Source organism: Pseudochaenichthys georgianus, chromosome 16, assembly GCF_902827115.2.
Source record: "Pseudochaenichthys georgianus chromosome 16, fPseGeo1.2, whole genome shotgun sequence".
NCBI lineage: Eukaryota > Metazoa > Chordata > Actinopteri > Perciformes > Channichthyidae > Pseudochaenichthys > Pseudochaenichthys georgianus.
The window spans coordinates 7,449,687-7,463,349 of NC_047518.2; the positions used below are offsets into that span (position 1 = coordinate 7,449,687).

At 43.4% G+C, this 13,663-nt stretch overlaps 1 protein-coding gene across 1 annotated transcript in view; it reads right to left on the minus strand.

Annotated features, from left to right (window-relative positions):
- Positions 1-13,663, minus strand: part of ascc3 (activating signal cointegrator 1 complex subunit 3) — a 204,200-nt gene that overhangs the window by 78,613 nt on the left and 111,924 nt on the right. The gene's annotated exons all lie outside the window — the stretch shown is intronic.

Sequence of the window (13,663 nt, forward strand, 5' to 3'; positions counted from 1 at the left end):
ACTCAGCCAACACCACAGCCCAAGTAAACCATTACACGGCTTGGCACACCTTCTCTGAGCACCACTGAGTGGAGGGGGAATAACTAACTGGTGGAGCATTCATGACAATTTCATTTGAGCGCATGTGGATCCCTGACACTCCGAGGAACAGGAAACACAAAGGCATGACCAGAACTGTGGAAGCATCAGGATTAAAATGCAACAAGCTACAAAGCCCGTATGTCCTAAGCCAGGGGTGTCAAACTCAAATTCATCGCGGGCCACATTAGCATTATGGTTGCACTCAAAGGGCCGGTTGTAACCATATAAATATACATATATAAATATACATGTATAAATATATAATATATACAAAATAATGTATTATATTACATTATTGCCTCTGCATTGGATTATTATCGGATAGGGTAATAACTTAGTAATTAACTACGTCTGAAAGCAGAAGTCCAGGGCAAATAATTCTCTCTTCATGTAACTGTAGTATTATATTTTTGCAAGCTCTTGCGGGCCACATCAAATGAAGTCGCGGGCCGGATTTGGCCCCCGGGCCTTGAGTTTGACACCCCTGTCCTAAGCAGACAGAGATTAACTAAGTGGTTTAACCCCCCTGTCGCGTTCACACTGAACAAACTGAAACGTTGACTTTAATTAAATATCTTATGTTAACAGAGTTCACCTCACTGTATTAGGTTAGTTGAAAGCAACTATATAAAGTCAAAATAAAAGGTTCAACTTAATTAAAGTCAATGTTTCAAGGCACCTTTCAACACAAGGCAATTCAAAGTGCTTTTTACTCCTTTCATCAATCATACATATTGTGTTTTACATGTGCTTGCTTAAAGGCCTTATGGTATGCTCCACAGTGGGCATTACTCTTATATTATATATACACTTAACATTACAAATAAATGTATACAATTAAATAATAAAACATTTGATTTTCTAAAACACTGTTCTCTTACATGGTTTGTTGGGTTATGCCTTTGTCTTGGACCCTACATTGTGTTCATCCATCAGATAGTACAAGGTCCAGGGTTCTTTATTTAGTCATACGAACATAGCTACCGTGTAGTTACTGTATGTCGATGACAATCTTACACAGAAAAATATAGTGCAAGTAAATAGTAATACAAAAAGAAAATAGTTTAAAAAAGTGAAATAGTGCAATAAGAGTCTAAATGCAAGTCATTGAAATATGATATATTAGGTAAATAGATGAATCCTTTCTAAGTAGCAGCCAGATGGATGTTGTGGATGTTGTGTCAACAGTTCAGGAGTGTAACAGTCTGTGGGATGGAACTGTCTGAGGCTGGTGCTTTTACTCCGGATGCTGCGCACACACCTACACATCCACAACCATGTTCATGTTCAGTGTCTATTATTTGTATATTCCCTGCATATATGCATGTGAACCAGTAGTCTGAAACATTGTCTTAAATAATGATGATTCCTGTTGTTTGTGTTGCATCTATTCATGTTTTCATGTTAATGTGAGGGCCGTTTAAAAAAGGATCGGTCACATTTGAACGGGAGTCAGGGGGCACAACGAACACAACCGGAGGGTTAACATGACTGTCGATTTCACGCGACCACTCGTCGAACCCTTTCACTTCGAGTCGCAGGAAACACAAAAGCATTACGAGAGATGTGGAAGCATCCGTATTCAAATGTAAGAACATTACAAAGCTCAGAGTTGTAAAATCAGACCAAAGACGTGGTGAAGAGCCGCAGACGGGTCTCTCCACTGACTGTGAGCACCACAGCTCTTCAGTGGGTGTTGAATGGAGGCTTGTGGCTAATTGTTGATTCCATTTAGTGGCCCTTGATAGTCATAATGTTTGGTGCTCAGAGGAGCGGGCTGTTGGCGCTGGATAGAGTGGGAGGATGAGCTTCCACTCACATCCACTTCTCATTCTGTTGCAGCTCCATCTACGGTGGTTTGACTCCACAGTGCCACATTTTACACCATTATGTTTTACAATTCGTCACAATTATGTTGTTACGATGTGTTTTCTTAGGCTGCGTTCAATTAACGTACTTGTAGATTATCTGGTTTAGAATAAGTGCCACATTTTGCACATCTGTGACCAGCAATGAAACGCATATTAAAGTGTCCTCTGCTGCGGCAATGCATTATACATGTTGCTACCTGGAATAGGAAACAGTAGAATTCTTGAAAGCTTTCCGGGTTATCTCTTCCTGTAGTTCTATAGGCTTGTGTGCATGTAAATGGTCTGCAAAGGCTAACGTGCCCGTGTTCCTCCAGAGGGACTTTCCTGATTTGGTCTGTTTCCCGACTGTGAAGCACTTTGTGATGTATTTTCGTACGAACGACCCCCCTCCCAGTTGTATAGTCATTGATTTCTATCACATTAAAGTGGATTGGACCTGCTGTGAGCTTATACAATACCAACGTACAAGTCAAGCAAGAGGCAACAGAGCATGTTTCAGGTTCCTGCAACAGTCTTTACTGCCGAGGTGCACGGGGTGGAATCAAGTGTGGTCACTATTGCTCTTATCGTGTGCCTTGAGACACATGCTCCATGAGCCTTACATCCTACGTATTTGTACACACCTTTAGTACAGTAAAAGCAGCCTTATGATAATGTTAAACATGCTATTTGGATGGTGAGCAACTTAACGAGAGCCTCCACTCGTCCCTAACCGGAATGTCCACAGATGCTGCTCCACACTGTGATCTCCTGTTAATGAAGTCATAGTGCCAGTGTCCACAGGAAGTGCACTCAGATGGTTGTCCTGCCCTGTGGCGAACCGCCAGGGCCTTCAAGGGATTCAGAGAATACCCTGGAACACTCAGGTAAAACAAACAAAACATCTATTTAATTATATAAATAAAATGAATGAATGAGAATGGTATCTGTGTTGTTGATCTGTAATATTACAGTGTCACGTTGATTTGTTTGTCCTTCTCGGACCATGCACTACGCATTTCAGTGGTTTTGTGTTAGAAAAGAAAGCAACCAATCAGATCTTGTTCTGGGTCTCTGGGTAGAATATCCTTCAACCAGGTATTCTGCATCCTTGATCGAAGGCCCCGGCCGTTGCACTGAATGAGAGCGTACGTTTGGACTGACAGTTTGATCAACCAATCAGATATTGATTTGTAGCCAATGGGCGTGTTCTTTCAGAGTTCCCCTCGGTTCCAGGGTATTCTAGAAGGCCCGCTAATTAACTGGCTCGAGACAGAGGATCTAGATGAATGCGACGAAGCAATTCATGCCGTTTTATTGTTTTTAACGTTGAAATGGCAAGTGCAACAGGTGAAGATGAAGTTGTTGCGGAATTGTTGTGAGTACCCTTTTCAAGACGACAATTCAGTCGGAGGGGGGTTGGTTTGTCTACAGAAGGTCCAGTTGTGATAGACACGGTTCGCCACTGGTCCTGCCCTGCTATCCGTCTCTGGCAGCGCTACTACGCTTGCATCTCTGAAGCGTAACATTGTTATTATCTCTAAGTGCTTGTGTTTACTGATAATGCAAATGTAATTACTATTTAGAGAATTGATTTTCTTGTATTGTCACTTCTCCCACGAGGCCTGAGAGACAGAGTAGATGGGATGGGATGTTTTTTATGCTAATATACAGATATTTATTAATTATAGAAAATGACAGAACTGTTTAAAGGGGCCCTTTTATGATCATGTTCAGGTCCATATCAGTATGTAGTGTCTCTACTGGGACTTGTCTCCATGCTTTAATGTTCAAAAAGCTCTTGATTGTCCTCATACTGCCTGTGCTGCAGCACCTCTTTTCACCCTCTGTCTGAAACCAGAGCCCAGTCTGCTCTGATTGGTTAGCTGGCCGGCTCTGTAGCTATTGGTCAACCGCTTAGATTAGGGTCGGAAATGTCTCGTCCCTTAGCCTATCACGGACAATGTGTTGAAGTGCTAACCAATAGAAGTGTTACATAGTGATGTCACTATATTACAGAAGAAAACAAAGGAGTCCAAAGGAGGTGTTTCAGACAGGGGGGGGAGTGTGTGGGAGAGAAAGTCCCTCTGGAAGGAACACAGGGACTTTAGCCTTTTCAGACCATTTACATACAGAACACACTACAGGAGAGGGCATCCCCAACAAGCAGAATAGGGCCTCTTTAAGTTAAGCTATAAGGTACCACATCAATTAGAAATGGAACACAATCTTATCTGTAAAGCACACAAAATACATCCTCAACAATGTCTCTATGAGGATGCTGTTGCTCTTGAACATAGGGGGGGGTGTTACCGCAGGACAGTTAACACTGACATGAGTATTTAATGCTAAACATGCTCTGCAATGCTATAACACACACGGCTATGACAATGGGCTGGAATAAAGAATAGTCCGACTGGATGGAGAGGTACTTGGTTCTCTTCACACGGTCCCACTATGTTACAAAGCTTTCTATTTAAGGCAGCCATCTTTATGATATGTGTGTGTGTCACTGCTCTGTCCCCTTCCTGTTTCCCCGCAGCCTTTGAGCTGCAGCTCATTGTTGCAGTGTGGTGTGGAGCTGGTTTGGCACGCTGACAGGCTGTCACGGATCTGCCACAATGAAAGGCCTGCTGGTGGACGAGACTTGTAAAAATAGCTCCAATGAAAGTGAAGGCAGACATTAATGAGCCTGCTCTGGTGCTGCTGCAGAGTCCCTGGAGGTTTGCCACTCAGTGTGTCTGCATCGGTGCATGTTGTCAAACAAAGTGACATGAAAGCTGCACATCTAAAGGCCACAGAGATGGAGACTTTCAAGAGGAAGTCAAAGTAAAGGCACGTCAGTACATCTGTACCGTCTATTTCTATCAGCACTAATGTAGCACTCCTTCTTCAGGAAGATGCGTCCCTATCCTAACAGACCAATCCTTTATAGCACATGACATGACGCCCACCATTACAACTGTAAGTCCATGCCTAACTCGACAGTCCTCAATAACCTCTGAGAGCTCTGTTATGTCATGTGTAATGGACTCGTGGGACCACAAGGTGTCTCTTAACCTCCACAGCAGAGTCCTCTCTCCTCAGGAACCAGTCACATGGGCTCATCTCCCAGCATTGATATTCCAAAAGGAGCGAGAGGGGGGAGAAAAGGGAGAGGATGGCAGAGGCTGCATTGTCAGAGTTGGAGCAGATGAAAGTCAAACGGCCACTCGGACACTATAAATGTCTCTGGGGAGAGTTCTGGCACAGGTTCCCTGCACAAAGAGGAGGGTAATATCATATGCTTTACACCAGGAGTGGCCAACCCCCAGTCTCATGCGGCTCCTTAGTCCATATCGGATTGTATAGGCTCTTTGCCCAGTCTCATGCGGCTCGCATGAGACTGGGCAAAGAGCCTATACAATTCCATATATAGTTCATATAGAATTTTAATTGTGTTTTGTTTGCGCATATGTATCCCAGTTCACAAAGGGTTAACAACACACACGCTCCAGCCCAATCGTTACAAAGAGTTTAACAAAGAGTTTAACAAAGAAGTGCTTTAGCCAATCAGAATGCAGATCCTGCAGTACTGGAGGCGGGCTTTACTGCACTCACGATGTGACAGTGAAGGGAGAGATCTGCTTCCGATCGGCAGAAATATAACTCGGATAAAACCGTAATAACTCAATATAATGTTGTCAAATCAAAACGGTAACAATTTGCAGTTGTGTGTGTGAGAAGGCCTGCTCCCGGGAAGCTGGCTGCGACACAGAAGGGCTCCCGAATTGGTTGATTCGCGGTAAAGAAATAAACAAGAGAGAAAGTGCGTTTGTCAGCAGAGCTTCTGTCAGTCAGAGGGTTAGGTACAAGTTGAGAATTAACAAAAATACACTTTATTTATTTACATGTATTTGTAAATAACTGTCATGAATCTGTGAGAGATACAGACAGGGAGAAAAAAGTCCAGGCATAGTTTTATTAAATTATTAACAAAGATCGCAAATGTGCCCTTTCGTGCATTTGAGCCCCTTCCACGTCCTCTGCACATTTCAAGAAGCAACATGCAGCAAGAGAACTACTTTGTTCAAATGTTGTGAACTGAGAGTTTGTGTGTGAGACACAATATTGATGGTTGACTAGAACTGGCCACTGGTCTTCATACTGGTAGGAGAGGTTTAAGTCCATTTCTGTCAATATCATGGACTGTGACAAGTATAGGAAATCTGGCTGAGCGGAGGTGCAGTACATGTGTCTGTATGTGAGAGGGTGTGTGTGTCTCTGGGAGGGTGTGTCTTTGAGTGTGTGTGTCTGTGTGTCAATTATTGTTCATTTTTAGATTTTCATTTTGTATGTGTGAGAGATCGAGAGGGGCACATAGAGGAAGAGAGTGAGGGAGCCCACAGAAAGGCTGAGAGCAAAAGAGAGAAGGAGAGAGAGGTCGGGGGACACACACCCAGCAGGTGCCTGTGTGTATGATGTGGCTCTTTGCAGTAGCACAGTACAATGATTGGCTCTTTACTTCTGATTGGTTGGTTTTCTAGGGCCCCTGCTTCACACCCTCACACTTATTTTGCTACTTCTTTACAGTCAGAGGGGATAAACATTTCAGCAGCAATTCTATCTGTATTCTGATAAATATCTATAGCTATAGCTGTTACCTCTGTGACGCTTAAAAAAGGTACATTTCTGACCTAAAATGAACCATCAGCCAAACTGTATACAAACCTTTCTGCTACATTACTTCATTATTTACTGTAAAATGAGACAAAAAATAGATCCATATATCCAGGTGATGTCAATATTCTATTTCTTCTTCCAATGCGCAGCCCTGCTAACTCATGCCTTTTAGACAACAACATAGAAGAATAATAATAAATAATAATACAAATTAAAGCTGCAAGCAGCGTTGAGCGGGTCTTCGACGTTCCGCAGGCTGTTGTCCACACGTCGACGTGTGTCTAGGTGTCTCGAGGACTCAGCCAATATATTTAGCCATAATTGGCGTAGAGCTGATGAGGGCCGGACCATTAATGATAGTCTGAAGTCTGGCGCAGTTTGGACCATTTTCCATTGAATTAGGACAACACCGTGTTTCATGGCGGGGGATGCGTTGCCATGGAAACGGCATACGTTGAGATTTCAGATTTCACGTAGAGCTGCTGAGGGCCGGACCATTGATGATAGTCTGAAGTCTGGTTCCGTTTGGATGATTTTCCATTGAATTACGACAACACCGTGTTTCACGGCGAGGGACGCGTTGCCATGGAAACGGCATACAGTGAGATTTCAGATTTCACTTGGAGCTGTTGAGGCATGGACCGGTGATATAAAAGTGAAGATTGGAGGACGATGGGACCGTGTCCATTGGATTTACAGCGACACCGTCGTTTATGGCGAGGGAAGCGTTGACTTCCATTGACTTACAACAACATGGGATTTTTTGGCGAGGGACGCGTTGCCATGGCAACGGCATACGTTGAGATTTCCGATCTCACGTAGAGCTGTTGAGGGCCGGACCATTGATGATAGTCTGAAGTCTGGTGCTGTTTGGATGATTTTCCATTGACTTACAACAACATGGGATTTTTTGGCGAGGGATGCGTTTCCATGGAAACGGCATACATTGAGATTTCCAATGTCACGTAGAGCTGTTGAGGGCCGGACCATTGATGATAGTCTGAAGTCTGGTGCTGTTTGGAACCATTTCCATTGAATTACGACAACATGATGTTTGACGGCGAGGGATGCGTGCGTTACCATGGCAACGGCATACATTGAGATTTCCGATTTCACGTAGAGCTGTTGAGGGCCGGACCATTGATGATAGTCTGAAGTCTGGTGGTGTTTGGACGATTTTCCATTGAATTACGACAACATGATGTTTGACGGCGAGGGATGCGTTGCCATGGAAACGGCATACGTTGAGATTTCAGATTTCATGTAGAGCTGTTGAGGGCCGGACCATTGATGATAGTCTGAAGTCTGGTGGTGTTTGGATGATTTTCCATTGAATTACGACAACATGATGTTTGACGGCGAGGGATGCGTTACCATGGCAACGCCAAATGATGACATCCCATAATTGACATAGAGCTGTTGAGGGCCGGACCATTGATGATAGCCTGAAGTCTGGTGCTGTTTGGACAATTTTCCATTGACTTACAACAACATGGGATTTTTTGGGGGGGGGATGCGTTGCCATGGAAACGGCATACATTGAGATTTCAGATTTCACGTAGAGCTCTTGAGGGCCGGAGCATTAATGATAGTCTGAAGTCTGGTGGTGTTTGGATGATTTTCCATTGAATTACGACAACACGATGTTTGACGGCGAGGGATGCGTTGCCATGGAAACGGCATACGTTGAGATTTCAGATTTCACTTGGAGCTGTTGAGGGCCGGACCATTAATGATAGTCTGAAGTCTGGTGCTGTTTGGACGATTTTCCATTGACTTACAACAACATCGGATTTTTTGTCGAGGGATGCCGTTTCCATGGAAACGGCATACGTTGAGATTTCACTTGGAGCTGTTGAGGCATGGACCAGTGATATAAAAGTAAAGATTGGGGGACGATGGGACCGTGTCCATTGGATTTACAGCGACACCGTTGTTTATGGCGAAGGATCCGTTGCCATGGTAACGCCAAATTAAGTAACATCAGATTTGACCTAGAGCTGTTCAGGGCTGTGGTGTGAACCGTCATGTGAAGTTTGGTGGCGTTCTGAGAATGTCAGTTTGAGTTATGACCTCATCGGGTTCCATGGCGAGGGACCGCCAAAAATCGTACGAACGCGAACTTTGGCGGAAAATAACGGCTACGCCGTACGAAGTATAAAAATTCCTGTGATAACTTAAGCTTGCCCATGTCTCGCGAAGCTACCTGACGAATTTCGAGGCGTACGATAAAAGTCCCTAGGAGGAGATAGATTTCGTAGGTACGCCGAAATAGGCCAAAAAACGCGATAAATCGCGTTTTTTCGACACCAAATTCAAAATGGCCGACTTCCTGTACGTTATTTTTGACCCCTCCAAGAGGCTTTTTGGTTCGTCTCCGCACCCTAGATATGCGTGGCGAGTTTCGTTCGTTTACGTGAAATTTAAAGTAGGGGGAGTTAACGTTAAAAACGGCAGTGGGCGTGGCCTACGCACATTTTTTACGCAAAGTTCCGGAACCGATAACACGTTCAATTTGAGCGACTTCTGACGCGCTTGCAAAATTTGGTGAGTTTTGACATATGTTGCGGGGGTCAAAAGTGCTCGCAATGTTCTAAAATAATAATCATAACAAAATAATCCGTCCAGTTTCAATCATGTTCGATTTAACATTGAGGTGGATGGGACCACCTCACCGTAGGCCGTCCGGCCTACCCACTGGGACCTGTAATGGGCTTTTGCCCCTTTTTTACCCTGTTTTGAGGGGGTTTTGCTTACTACGATGATTGTTACGATATCAATTATGCGATTTGCAGTCACGTGGGCTTCGCCCACGTGACTGGGCTCACGCGCTCACGCGGTCTATCAGCCGACATTATTTACGAACATTTTCAGTGCTTTAGTCGGTCGTTTTCCATGTTTTTGGCAGGTTTATCGGTCGCTGTGCGACCGATTTTTTTCCAATTTCAATAAGGTCTTCGCCGACCTAGGTTTCAGACCCTAATAATCTATCAAGCTTTGATAATAAAGACAAACTTGTTAGTAGGATCAATTAAATGCTTTTGTCCACTGAATCTTGTTCAGCAAAATATATAATTAACACAGTAATTGAACAATACTTCTTGTCTTATTCCTAATTTTGGTACAAAACAAACCACATAAAAATATTCTCTTCTTTATTTCACAGTGACTATCAATAAAAGCATCCCAACACTCTGTGATTGGCTGAATTATTTGCCAGAAGACATGAAACACATTGACTGATCGGACAGAACATCCATTGCCAACTGAATTCAATTAGGTGTTGATGTCACTAGTCACCAGTTGACTAGTCTCCCATATCCAGAGCGTTCTGCACCGTGCTGAGTCAGCGCCGGTGAAGGGCTGGATGCACACATTACCATTCTGCTGGCTCCAGAGGAGAACACTCTGTGGACGTTTCTCTCTCTTTCAACAGTCTTAATCGGTGCCGAGTATCGTAAGCAGTTTTGTAAACGGTCACACTAAGATAGCAGAAGGGGAGGAGTCAGCCAGGAGAACCACATGTCCAATTGCATGCTGATTACACAGTCCGGTACATCGTTCCAACTTTTCACTACTCAGGATGTCCTCGTGTGTGTGTCTTTGTAATAGGAGGTCATCGTAAACTGAATACCTTTGGGTCATTTGGTTTTATTGAGCAAACAGTTAATTGTGAACATATTTGGAATCTATAATACAAATAGTAGTTGGCTGCCGTATTTGCTAGGGTTACTTTTTCTAATAAAAAATGTGCCTTCTTAAACATGAAAGTCAAGCAATAATCAAAATGTAATTGTGCAATTCAAAACTAAGACTAGGGCTGAACGATTAATCGATTTTATATCGAAATCGCGATTTGAAATGATGCAATTATCAAATGGCAAAGCCTGTGATTTTTTATTGTTATTTTTATTTGTTTTGTTCTTGTGTGTCAGTCATCACACCAATCAGAAGTGCTGTGCTCCACATGTACCAGTCATTGTTAACCAATCAGAAACGGCCCATGATAGAAGGTGATAGACAGATTGATCCAATCACCTGCCAAGTGCTTTAGAAATACTTTTCCAAATGGCTTCCAATGGAGCTCTCCTCGATGCTTTGGTGAAACAAAGCATCTGAGTCAGGTTAGTGATGCTCCATCACATGTTTCTATGACAGGGTGAATCTTAAACTGAAGCTTGACTCTAAAGCAACCCAACGGAAGTTTCATGTAAGTGGAGTTCTTTCACTCGTAGCTCTGGCTGCGGGGGCGCTAGAGACGGGAGCACGTTGATGCGACCTTCCTAGCCGCATTTTTACAATAAACGTCCGTTGGGTCGCTTAAAAACAAATATCGCAAATCGAATCGCAATATCTGTCAGAAAAATCGCAATTAGATGATTTCCCCAAATCGTGCAGCGCTAGCTAAGACTATTGACTCCCCGAGAGATAAGCAGTGTACGGTGCTGCTGGTTCATTTTCAGTAATACATTACTATAAATGTCCTTTTACATCTATCGACATTCGAACATCATTTCCTTATTATGTTTTCGAAATCAACATCTGGGGGCATCATGTTCCCGAACACACTGCATATGCTTTCAGTGCACAGGGTAATCTTCACTGAGCAGGGCCTCGTGATAATGGAGAATGATAATACAAAAGGTATGACACGATTGAGTAACTGTGGGTTTGAACACACAGTGGCAGTTCTGTCCCACACAGTCACCTTACATAAGGCCATGTGCTCACTCTCAATACTTTAGGCAGTATATTGTGATGCTATCTGATATGAAAGCTATTACAACCCAAGCCTAAGGGGCACCGTCAGAGTTATCTACATATACAAGGGATACAATGCACATTTGACTTTGCTACATTTATTTAGTTTTTACGACAGAAACAATACGAGGAACTGTTAAATAATATGTTTTGATTTAGGATAAAATAGCCAACATTATATTTTAGTACCTAAGACAATGAGAGATTTGATAGAAAGTTAATTGGCAGCAATTTTGCTAATTGTTGAACTAATTTGTATCAAACGTGAATATTTGCTTTTCTTCAATGAATACTTTTACCGTTAATACCTCAAGTACATTTTCGTGATCATACATTGAGTAAGTAGCATTATAGAAGCAGGATTCTTACTGTAATAGAGCATTTTTATAGTGTAGTATTTGTGCTTTAGTGAAGTGTCTGAATACTTTCTCTTCCATCAAGAGGCTGCTGTTTGAAATGCTCTCATGGAAAGTGTTCAGCATCAACAGCACTTTATCATGGCTCACCACAAACTGTATTTAACACGAGTTGATTGGAGTGTGTGCATTAAGATATCTAAGCTTGATTGACAGCCTCTCCAAGCCCCGGGGACTAAGCCAATTAAATAACATTAGGAGAGAGAAATATGGTGGAATCACTTCTGACTTTCAAAGCTGGATAAATAAACGCTAAATTATATGGCTGACCTTAGAGGTGCTTTATTTCACTGCATATGCATATTGGAGATTAAAAAACACCTATAAATATTAATGTGGGGCCATTTCCAGAGTGCAAATAAGCAGTGCATTATCTCTGTGTGGGCTTAGAGTGGAATCCACCTGAGCCTCTTCCTTCAGAGCAGGCCCGACTGACAAACACTCAGATGGACTAATGGAGTGCATCATTCTCATTATGTTGGGAAACAGGCAGCAGGGCAGGGAGTGAATTAACGTACAGTTAGTGCAAACACAACACGCTTCATTCGTGTACTTATACTGCGGGAACACTTGCATAAATGCTTTTAACGTCAAAGACTAACCAGGCCACAGAGCCCAATTTTTAGTCCCCTAACATCATCTCTTGTCTCCATTTCCAGTTTTAGAAAGCGTGAAAAGTGATCTGATTTGTATACATATCCATTTAAATAGAGCAGAGATTACAGGCGCATCCATCTTGCCTCAGCCGCAGGGAACGAAGGAAAAGGTTGGTAAATGTATCACTCTGCCTTCTGTTGCAGGAGATTTAAATACGCGAGTCGAGTCGAGTCTTGACTGGCCATCCTCTGAGGGAGAATGTAGCTCCACCTCTGTACTCTCACAGCAGGGAAACCATTCATTACGCACGCACACACACACACACACACACACACACACACACACACACACACACACACACACACACACACACACACACACACACACACACACACACACACAGTAATGATGAGCTGCGTTCTCTTTTCTTGTATCAAACTTGTTCTCTTTGGCATAACTGGTGTTACTCCAGTTCGTCCGAGACAATGTTTATCTGTGACTTTTCCTCTGTTTCTAGTTCTATGTCTTATGTGGGACATACATACAAAAACAGAACGGCAAAATCTACCTGCATTTCCTCAAATTAAAGCTTTGAACGGGCTCTTGCACACCCATGCTCTGGTGGGCTGCTCTCTACCTGTCCACACCCATGCTCTTCCGAGTGAAATGATACCTCCCGCAAGTGTCTGGGACAATCAGTGCATGCGTTATGTGAGAGGGGAGTGGAGCTAAAGAGGAGGGGCCGGGGCAAAACATTATCGATAAAACAGGAACTCTCTGCCGAGTGTTCTGCTGCCGTTCATAAGAGTATACCACAATCATTTCACAGTGTGGGCGTGTCGTTCTGAATTCGCCACGCCCAACCCAACCCCCTTACCAAAAATCGTTTTTTACATTCGCAAACTTTTGCAAACTCAGGTCCTCTGCTCCGACTTTGTCGTTGCTCGGGCCCTAAACATCTAAGATGAGAGCTTGTTGACGGCTTGTTGATGTTGGGGCTAACTGTCAAACTGCTGTAGCTGGCACGCGAACCTACGACACAATAGTTAGCCATAAATGCGCCTGAACTCGGGAGCCACGCCGAGAAATCTGACTGTGAGAACGAGTTACGGCCCGTTTACACTACAGGCATCGGAACATCTTGAAGCTGGGCGTGTCTGAGGCTTGGCGATTTCTCGCGCCCAAGGCGACCAACAACCAATCAGGAATCTCACGCCCGCCCCCGGCATCCAAAGCAATAGCAATGTTAAAACGAAGTAAACTGGATATAAAATCCCCAAACAGGCGAAAACCTAC